Source organism: Triticum aestivum, chromosome 5D (genome assembly GCF_018294505.1).
Source record: "Triticum aestivum cultivar Chinese Spring chromosome 5D, IWGSC CS RefSeq v2.1, whole genome shotgun sequence".
NCBI lineage: Eukaryota > Viridiplantae > Streptophyta > Magnoliopsida > Poales > Poaceae > Triticum > Triticum aestivum.
This window is the reverse complement of record NC_057808.1, coordinates 453,220,064-453,231,809: the sequence shown is the minus strand read 5'-3', so window position 1 is coordinate 453,231,809 and position 11,746 is coordinate 453,220,064.

Below are 11,746 nucleotides of genomic sequence, written 5' to 3'. Positions count from 1 at the left end.
GCCCCTATGAAGCTCTGCCACTAGTGACCTACGCCTTATCATGCACACTGTACAAGTGCAACCAAGTGGTGCTGAAGCGGAAATCGACCCTCCAAATCGTCTCCAAAACTAGAGTGAGAAAGGAAAAGGTTGAAAGAAATGTGGAAATAGAGATGCTAAATTCATCATAGACTATGAACTCTTGAGGACATAATTGGTGCCACAAAACCATCTCCATCTCCTTCATCGACTCTATCCCCATGCAATCTTTGTAGATTGAAGCTCATAACTCGTTATCAATGTTGTCTCTATACTGTTGGTTGGCACATTCTGATTTATTGATGGATTATTTGTATTTTAAAGAGAATTTAGATAGGTATGTTTTTAAACGGCTAAGCTAGTGCCGCCAACATTCCGAATACAAGATATATTATCGGGGACAGTCAATGCATTTACATATATTCTTCAATTAAAGAACGATGCATTTACTCAACTTAGTATTTATCTTGATAAATGTATTGCACTATTGCTTGTACATCCAGACATGAAACCGAAAAGCAAATGAGTTGGCGCGGAAAGCATCCGGCAGCCATTCTGCACAGGAGAGGGGGGAGAGGCTGTCACATACAAGATTTCGATCAACATGCTTGACGTTTACAATGATCAAATCAAAGACATGCTTGCAACGTCTCCTTCATCTAAGAACTACATTAATTTCTTTTGGTCATTTATATGTTTGCAATATTTATCAACTTGTGAAAATGTGTATATGTGTGGATTCAGGTTTGAGACACACCTTCACGTGCCCTCCAAGGCTCCAACGGTGCAAAACGCACCACATGTGCGAGGATAAGGCTGGAATGACATTATTCTAGCTCTGGGACATCGCCCCTGCCTTGCCGGCCCAGACCAGGACATCGAGTGTCGCCGCTACCGTAGCCATGGTCAATGCGCCCGCGACTCAGCAACCCTAACTACAAGGAAGAATCCCGATCTACTACTGCAACCGGATCCGCAACACCGCCTCTCCCGGACATTGTCAAGGCCGACGAAGGAGAGGGAAGGTCAGCGATGCGATGGGAGGATTGTCCGATGGGCGATGGCTTGGATGCTGCATTTCGGGTTATGCCTCCAACAGTGTCTTGTGTTTCCATTTCTACGGAGAAAAAATAACTATGAATATTAATATATTTTGTTGTTGTTATAAGTTCAAGTCTGATGAAAATAATATTCTGTAACTAACCATGCATTTCATTGGGAGGTCAACCCAGTTTCTGTGTAGGATTTTATTTACCAGCTCTGCGCATGACTCGTCTTTTTCTTCTTTTTGAGAGTAAGGACACATAGTCGAAGCTCGAAGCAGTGGGAAAAAGCACAAAAACATGAAAAATCAACCCTGTACGCGAATGGAAATATATTTTCCGTTCAAATTCTTACCAAACGCAAGTATTTTTATTTCGAGGGAAGACAAGTACATGCATACATATACGGCTCGTTATTTTATTTGTAGCAGCGTGGCTGAGCTTTCTACACGTAGTGCGAGAGGCTGTGGTACATGTAGCTCAGCGACTCGACGGTCGACGCTCACTGCTGCCCGCCGGCGCCGGGAAGCTTCTCCTTGATATTGTCCACGACGCCCTTCTTCTCGCCGGCGGCGGCCGCGCCGCCGGCAGGAGCGCCGCCGTGGTTTCCTGTGGGCCCGCTGGAACGGCCCAGACCGCCGTCGGTCTTGCGGTCGTCCCTCGTCGCCTGGAGCTGCTGCACGCCCCCGGCAGGAGCACCGCCGTGGTTCCCCGTGGGGCCGGTGGCGCCGCCGTGCCCGGTCGCCTTGTCGGTCGCGTCCATTATCCTTGATTTTCACACACTGTACTCTGATCGATCTGCTACAAGATGAACTGGTGGTGTACTCTTGTAGAGTATTATTGCTGAGTTGCTGCGAATTGGTATGCAAGTTGGACGGTTTATTTATAGCGATGGTGTTCATATGGTCCTGTACCGACGCTATGCGGAGGTGTTGCGTGCACGTATGGGCGTCACTGTGCTGGAGGGATCATGCACCCGCCAATAAACAAAGCCGGGAAGAATGCATGGTGCGCATGCATGCCACACGGCCTCGTCCGCGGCGCCGCGTACGCCTCCGGACTCTCTAGAAGCACATGACTCGCTCGATGCATCCATAGGCGTGCATTTGGATCATTTCATCGTATCGCAATTCTATAAATCAATCATGGGATCATTTGGGCATCGTGTACTTAGCCTACAAGGCTCCGCTCCGCCCTTATCACGCGGTGATTACTCGCACGTCAAATTTTTTTTTTGCGAGGGGTGATTACTCGCACGTAAGCAGCAGAAGAAGGAGGAGCACCGGCGTCGCGGTCTACAGAAGAAGAAGGAGCTCAAGGACAAGGAGATGCAGCACCCCTTGTGCGGTGATAGGGTGGGAGACCCTTACGCCAAGAAGCAGAAGCAACGCAAGGGGGCTGCGGCAAATCCGCGGCATGCTTTGCCTGCGCTGCCGGCGGCTCCGTCGTCGTGCAAGGGCACGGCGGCCGAACCAATCCCGGTGGAGGAGGCGGATGGTTCGGAATGCTTCAAGTGCGGGCGTGTGGGCCACTTCCAGATCAACTGCGAGTTCAAGCCCCTTTGTGTGCTGTGCCAACAGGAAGGCCACGCCTCGGCCTACTGCCCCACCCGCGGCAAGCCGCTGCAACTGCAGATAATGGGGAACGCGATCCCGGGCCAGGGCTTCTTCTGCTTGCCGTTTGTGGAGGGGCCTGAGGACGCGGGTCCGGGGGGGCCTGGGTGCAGATGCGGCCATCATCTCTGCGCCCTCGGGCCTGCTCTCGGCCAGCATGCTGGAGGCGGAGCTCCCCCACCTCTTCGAAGGCGAGTGGGATTGGCAAGTGCATCAGGTGGGTGCGGACAGCTTCTCGGTGTTTTTTTCCCAACAAGGCGATGCTGCGGATGGCGACGCGGAGTGGCAAGCTTTTCCTCTCCCTCAACAACATCACGGCGGACATTCGGGAGTCGCGCGAGGACGAGCCCAAGGCCATGTCCATGCCGGAAGTTTGGGTGAAGGTGTGGGGCGTGCCTCCAAGCAGTGGCGGGTGGATCGGCTCATGGCGGCCACCACCATGATTGGCCGCCCCATCACGGTCGACGAGCTCTCTCTGATTCGAGTGGGCCCGGTGAGGATGCGGTTTGCCTGCCGCTCTCCTGCCAAGCTGCGCGGCCGCGCCGAGCTGTGGTTCAACGGGGAGGGTACAACATCAAGCTAGAGCCCGAGCTTGCTCCTCCGGGCCGTGGCGCCCCCCCCCCCCGCCTTCGCCCTCCAACGACAAGGGCCCTGGCGACAAGGACGCGGACCAGGATCAGGATGAGAGCATGGGTGACGACTCCATCGATATGGCGGCGTGGGACAAGCTTTGTCTCCATGACGAGACTCTGGACAAGACGGCGGGCTCTTCCAAGGGCGGGGTACCGGCGGCGTCCGCGGCGCTGGCTCCGGCTGGCATCTCCATGGCCCTGGATCAGTACGGATCCAACATGGTCCTGGATTCGGAGGCGGATGATACGTCTCCGTCGTATCTATAATTTTTGATTGTTCCATGCCAATATTATTCAACTTTCATATACTTTTGGCAATTTTTTATACTATTTTTGGGACTAACATATTGATGCAGTGCCCAGTGCCAGTTCCTGTTTGTTGCATGTTTTATTTTTCGCAGAAACCCCATATCAAACGGAGTCCAAACGGGATAAAAACGGACGGAGAATTATTTTGGAATATTTGTGATTTTTGGGAAGTAAAATCGACGCGAGACGGTGCCCGAGGTGGCCACGAGGGTGGGGCCCACGCCCACTCCAGGTGGGCGCGCCCCCACCCTCGTGGGCCCCTCGTAAGGCGGTTGATGCTCTACTTTGGCCGCAAGAAAGCTAATTTTTGGAAAAAGATCTGGGCGAAGGTTTCAATCCAATCGGAGTTACGGATCTCCGTATATACACGAAACGGTGAAAGGGCAGCAGAAGAGAACGCAGAAACAGAGAGAGACAGAGAGACAGATCCAATCTCGGAGGGGCTCGCTCCCTCCCACGCCATGGAGGCCAAGGACCAGAGGGGAAACCCTTCTCCCATCTAGGGAGGAGGTCAAGGAAGAAGAAGACGAAGGGGCCCCCTCTTCCCTTCTCTTCCGGTGGCGCCGGAACGCTGCCGTGGCCATCATCATCACCGCAATCTTCACCAACAACTTCACCGCCATCATCACCAACTCTTCCTCCCTCTATGCAGCGGTGTAACCTCTCTCTTACCCACTGTAATCTCTACTTAAACATGGTGCTCAATGCTGTATATTATTTCCCAATGATGTATGGCTATCCTATGATGTTTGAGTAGATCCGTTTTGTCCTATGGGTTATTTGATGATCAAGATTGGTTTGAGTTGCATGTTTTGTTATTGGTGCTGCCCTATGGTGCTCTCCGTGTCGCGCAAGCGTGAGGGATTCCCGCTGTAGGGTTTGCAATATGTTCATGATTTGCTTATGGTGGGTGGCGTGAGTGATAGAAGCACAGACCCGAGTAAGTAGGTTGTTTGCTTATGAGATAAAGAGGACTTGATGCTTTAATGCTATGGTTGGGTTTTACCTTAATGATCTTTAGTAGTTGCGGATGCTTGCTAGAGTTCCAATCATAAGTGCATATGATCCAAGTAGAGAAAGTATGTTAGCTTATGCCTCTCCCTCAAATAAAATTGCAATAATGATTATCGGTCTAGTTATCGATTGCCTAGGGACAAATAACTTTCTCGTAAAAAAAAGCTCTCTACTAAAACTAATTTAGTTGTGTCTTCATCTAAACAGCCCCTACTTTTTATTTACGTGCTCTTTATATTCTTGCAAATCTATCCAAAAACACCTACAAAGTACTTCTAGTTTCATACTTGTTTCCGGTAAAGCGAACGTCAAGCGTGCGTAGAGTTGTATCGGTGGTCGATAGAACTTAAGGGAATATTTGTTCTACCTTTAGCTCCTCGTTGGGTTCGACACTCTTACTTATCGAAAGAGGCTACAATTGATCCCCTATACTTGTGGGTTATCAAGACCTTTTTCTGGCACCGTTGCCGGGGAGCAATAGCGTGGGGTGAATATTCTCGTGTGTGCTTGTTTGCTTTATCACTAAGTAATTTTTATTTGCTGTTCTTAGTTGTTCTCTATCTTTAGTTATGGATATGGAACACTAAATACCAAAAAAATTAGGTGTACTTGCTACTCATGGAGATGAGGAACCTCCTAAAACCCTCGATGCTCGTTATGTGACAGGTATTATGTACTACTTTAATAATCCAGAGAAAACCCCATTCAATTTGGTAATGGGAGTAACGTTGGATCAACGTGAATACTTTAGGGATTATCGCTTGACACAAAAGGGGAAACTATTATGGGATCAAATTTATATATTGAAGTGGTATGCTCGGGAACTATGCTTGAGATATGATTATACTTGTTGCTCTAGGATGAAATCTCCACACCTTCCCTTTTCATGCAAATTTAATGATAATAAAACCTTAGCTTCTTATGCTAATGGTATCTATGATTGCTATGATGTGGAACAAATAGAAGAATTTGTTGCTTTTATGGGTGCTTATGAAATTGAATCTATGTTTAAAGAGTTTGAAGATTTTGATGATTCGGTTTATAGACCTGAAAATTTAGCTATCCTTAAATATTGTTATGAGAATTATGAATACAATTACGATATTAATGCACTTATTGAGAAAGTCTCCGCTGTCCAAGAAGAGACTAATATTTTGCAGGAGTCTATGGATGAAGAAATTACTAAAACTGTGAGCTCATTGGATGAAAAAGATGATGAGGAGAGCGAAGAACAAAAGGAGGAAGAGCGGATTAGCTACCCGTTCCCACCTTCTAATGAGAGTAACTCTTCAACTCATACATTGTTTAATGTCCCTTCGTGCTTATCGAAGGATGATTGCTATGATGACTACTATGATCCCGTTGATTCTCACGAACTTGATGCTTGCTATACTTGTGGCCAAGATGCCAATATGAATGATGCTTATGGAGATGAACTTGCTATAGTTCCTTATGTTAAACATGAAATTGTTTCTATTGCACCCACGCATGATAGTCCTATTATCTTGTTGAATTCTCTCGACTACACTATATCGGAGAAGTTTGCACTTATTAAGGATTATATTGATGGGTTGCCTTTTACCGTTGCACATGATGATTTTGATGAATATAATATGCATGTGCTTGCTGCTCCTACTTGCAATTATTATGAGAGAGGAACTATATCTCCACCTCTCTATGTTTCCAACATGATAAAATTGCAAGAAATTGTTTATACTATGAATTGGCCTTTACTATGTGCGCATGAATTGTTCTTTTATGATATGCCAATGCATAGGAAAAGAGTTAGACTTCGTTGTTGCATGATATATGTTACTTTGTGCTCACTACTAAATTACAAATCATTGCTAATTAAAATTGGCTTTGATATACCTTGGGATCCGGGTGGATTCATTACTTGAGCACTATATGCCTAGCTTAATGACTTTAAAGAAAGCGCTGCCAGGGAGACAACCTGGAAGTTTTAGAGAGTCATTTATTTATGTTGAGTGCTTTCATATAGTTTAAAAACAACAAAAATAAAGAGGGGAACCCAAAACTTTTTCAAAAAGAAAAGCGAAAGTGAGAAAGACAAGCATTGTTGAAGTGGGAGCTAGCCTTGAACTTTGTTCATGCTCACGGAAACTTTGTGAATCTTGATTACAGAAACTTTTCAATAAAAATAATTATCCCCTTGTACAATTCCATTGTATTATAAAAATAATGTGCCAAGGTTTGCGTTTAGGATGTTTACATTGCTTGTTGGTTTGTACGGTGCAGGACAGAAACTTTGGCTGTAGTGCTCGATTTTACTCTTTTTACTGGAATGTCAAATGGTTCTGATTCTTTTTGCACTGTCTTTCTATACAAATTTTTTATTTTTCATAATTTTGGCAGAATTTTTCAAGTATCAGAAGTATGGTGAATGTTCAGATTATTACAGACTGTTCTGTTTTAGACAGATTCTGTTTTTGATGGATAGTTTGCTTATTTTGATGAAACTATCAATTTATATCAGTGGATTAAGCCATGAAAAAGTTATACAGTAGACACAATGCAAAAACAAAATATGAATTGGTTTGCAACATTACTTAGAGTAGTGATTTGCTTTATTATACTAACGGATCTTACCGAGTTTTCTGTTGAAGTTTTGTGTGGATGAAGTGTTCGATGATCGAGAAGGTCTCGATGTGAGAAGAAGGAAGAGAGGCAAGAGCTCAAGATTGGGGATGCCCGAGGCACCCCAAGTAAATATTCAAGGAGACTCAAGCGTCTAAGCTTGGGGATGCGCCGGAAGGCATCCCCTCTTTCTTCAACAAGTATCGGTATGTTTTCGGATTCGTTTCATTCATGTGATATGTGCAAATCTTGGAGCGTCTTTTGCATTTAGTTTTCACTTTCCTTTTATGCACCATGCTGGTATGAGATAGTCCTTGGTTTATTTATAGAATGCTCCATGCACTTCACTTATATCTTTTGAGTATGGCTTTATAGAATGCTTCATGTGCTTCACTTATATCATTTCAAGTTTGGATTGCCTGTTTCTCTTCACATAGAAAACCGCCATTTGTAGAATGCTATTTTGCTTCACTTATATCTGTTACAGCGTGGGCATATCTTTTGTAGAAAGAATTAAACTCTCTTGCTTCACTTATATCTATTTAGAGAGATGACAGGAATTGGTCATTCACATGGTTAGTCATAAAATCCTACACAAAACTTGTAGATCACTGAATATGATATGTTTGATTCCTTGCAATAGTTTTGCGATATAAAGATGGTGATATTAGAGTCATGCTAGTGGGTAGTTGTGGATTGTAGAAATACTTGTGTTGAAGTTTGTGATTCCCGTAGCATGCACGTATGGTGAACCGTTATGTGATGAAGTCGGAACATGATTTATTTATTGATTGTCTTCCTTATGAGTGGCGGTCGGGGACGAGCGATGGTCTTTTCCTACCAATCTATCCCCCTGGGAGCATGCGCGTAGTACTTTTCTTCGATGACTAATAAATTTTGCAATAAGTATATGAGTTCTTTATGACTAATGTTGAGTCCATGGATTATACGCACTCTCACCCTTCCATCATTGCTAGCCTCTTCGGTACCGTGCATTGCCCTTTCTCACCTCGAGAGTTGGTGCAAACTTCGCCGGTGCATCCAAACCCCGTGATACGATACACTCTATCACACATAAGCCTCATTATATCTTCCTTAAAAGAGCCACCATACCTACCTATCATGGCATTTCCATAGCCATTCCGAGATATATTGCCATGCAACTTCCATCATCATATACATGACTCGAGCATTCATTATCATATTGATTTGCATGATCGTAAGATAGCTAGCATGATATTTTCATGGCTTGTCCATTTTTTGATGTCATTGCTACGCTAGATCATTGCACATCCCGGTACACCGCCGGAGGCATTCATATAGAGTCATATCTTTGTTCTAGTATCGAGTTGTAATATTGAGTTGTAAATAAATAAAAGTGTGATGATCATCATTATTAGAGCATTGCCCCAGTGAGGAAAGGATGATGGAGACTATGATTCCCCCATAAGTCGGGATGAGACTCCGGACTTTACAAAAAATAAAAGAGGCCAAAGAAGCCCACCAAAAAATAAAAAAAAGAGAGAAAAAAAGAGAGAGAAAAAGATAGAAGGAGCAATGTTACTATCCTTTTACCACACTTGTGCTTCAGAGTAGCACCATGTTCTTCATATAGAGAGTCTCTTGAGTTATCACTTTCATATACTAGTGGGAATTTTCATTATAGAACTTGGCTTGTATACTCCGATGATGGGCTTCCTCAAACGCCCGAGGTCTTCATGAGCAAGCAAGTTGGATGCACACCCACTTAGTTTTCAGTCTGAGCTTTCATATACTTATAGCTCTAGTGCATCCGTTGCATGGCAATCCTACTCCTCACATTGACATCAATTAATGGGCATCTCCATAGCCCGTTGATTAGCCGCGTCGATGTGAGACTTTCTCCCTTTTTTGTCTTCTCCACATAACCCCCACAATCATATTCTATTCCACCTATAGTGCTATGTCCATGGCTCACGCTCATGTATTGCGTGAAAATTGAAAAGGTTTGAGAACGTCAAAAGTATGAAACAATTGCTTGGCTTGTCATCGGGGTTGTGCATGATTTGAATATTTTGTGTGGTGAAGATGGAGCATAGCCAGACTATATGATTTTGTAGGGATAACTTTCTTTGGCCTTGTTATTTTGAAAAGACATGATTGCTTTATTAGTAGGCTTGAAGTATTATTGTTTTTATGTCAAATGATAGACTATTGCTTTGAATCACTCGTATCTTAATATTCATGCCATGATTAGACATATGATCAAGATTATGCTAGGTAGCATTCCACATCAAAAATTATCTTTTTTATCATTTACCTACTCGAGGACGAGCAGGAATTAAGCTTGAGGATGCTGATACGTCTCCGTCGTATCTATAATTTTTGATTGTTCCATGCCAATATTATTCAACTTCCATATACTTTTGGCAACTTTTTATACTATTTTTGGGACTAACATATTGATCCAGTGCCCAGTGCCAGTTCCTGTTTGTTGCATGTTTTATGTTTCACAGAAACCCCATATCAAACGGAGTCCAAACGGGATAAAAATGGACGAAGAATTATTTTGGAATATTTGTGATTTTTGGGAAGTAAAATCAACGCGAGATGGTGCCCGGGGTGGCCACGAGGGTGGGGCCCACGCCCACTCCAGGTGGGCGCGCCCCCCACCCTCGTGGGCCCCTCGTAAGGCGGTTGATGCTCTACTTTGGCCGCAAGAAAGCTAATTTTTGGAAAAAGATCTGGGCGAAGGTTTCAATCCAATCGGAGTTACGGATCTCCATATATACACGAAACGGTGAAAGGGCAGCAGAAGAGAACGCATAAACAGAGAGAGACAGAGAGACAGATCCAATCTCGGAGGGGCTCTCGCCCCTCCCATGCCATGGAGGCCAAGGACCAGAGGGGAAAACCTTCTGCCATCTAGGGAGGAGGTCAAGGAAGAAGAAGACGAAGGGGCCCCCTCTCCCCTTCTCTTCCAGTGGCGCCGGAACGCTGCCGTGGCCATCATCATCACCGCAATCTTCACCAACAACTTCACCGCCATCATCACCAACTCTTCCTCCCTCTATGCAGCAGTGTAACCTCTCTCTTACCCACTGTAATCTCTACTTAAACATGGTGCTCAACACTATATATTATTTCCCAATGATGTATGGCTATCCTATGATGTTTGAGTAGATCAGTTTTGTCCTATGGGTTATTTGATGATCAAGATTGGTTTGAGTTGCATGTTTTGTTATTGGTGCTGTCCTATGGTGCTCTCCGTGTCGCGCAAGCGTGAGGGATTCCCGCTGTAGGGTTTGCAATATGTTCATGATTTGCTTATGGTGGGTGGCGTGAGTGACAGAAGCACAGACCCGAGTAAGTAGGTTGTTTGCGTATGGGATAAAGAGGACTTGATGCTTTAATGCTATGGTTGGGTTTTACCTTAATGATCTTTAGTAGTTGCGGATGCTTGCTAGAGTTCCAATCATAAGTGCATATGATCCAAGTAGAGAAAGTATGTTAGCTTATGCCTCTCCCTCAAATAAAATTGCAATAATGATTATCGGTCTAGTTATCGATTGCCTAGGGACAAATAACTTTCTCGTAACAAAAAGCTCTCTACTAAAACTAACTTAGTTGTGTCTTCATCTAAACAACCCCTACTTTTTATTTACGTGCTCTTTATATTCTTGCAAACCTATCCAAAAACACCTACAAAGTACTTCTAGTTTCATACTTGTTTCCGGTAAAGCGAACGTCAAGCGTGCGTAGAGTTGTATCAGTGGTCGATAGAACTTGAGGGAATATTTGTTCTACCTTTAGCTCCTCATTGGGTTCGACACTCTTACTTATCGAAAGAGGCTACAATTGATCCCCTATACTTGTGGGTTATCAGCGGACAAGGGCGCGTCGGCCTCCTGTGATTCGGGCTGCCGCTCGTCCTTGCTCTTGGGCGTGCTCTCCTTGGTGGCGGCTGCTGGGGGCTCAGGGCTCGGCTCTGACAAGTGGACATCTCCTACGTCTGGTGGCTTGAGCAAGAGCGGCTCGGTGCGGCAGGCGAAGAAGATGGCGGGTTGCAAGGCGGCCGTGGTGTCGACCCCGGCTATGGAGAACAGCGCCCCGACCACTCCGAAGCAGGTGGTCATGGCGCTGGCTTCCCCGACAGCGGCGGTAGGGGGCGGGCTGGTGGCTGTTCCCGATGGTATCGTTGCTGATCTGTTGGCGGAGACCGTGGCGCCGACAATCTCCAAGGCCGGGCGTTCCAAGGCGGTGGCCGCTGCTCCGACCCCGGTAAGTACCAGTGGCCGTCCCAAGGGTGCCAAGGGCAACCTTCCCTCGCTCCAACTCGCCCAACTTCTGCAAGCAGAGAAGAACATGGAGATTGAAGGTAATCCTCCCCCTCGCTTTACGATCCTTGATTTCTTTTCGGACGATCACCTGTGTGAGATTTTGGGGGATAGTGGGGTAGATCTTACTAATGCGGGTGAGGCTCGAGAGTTGATTTCCCTCATTCGTTCGAAAGAACTTGCGCAGGCAGCTTTAACTCAAG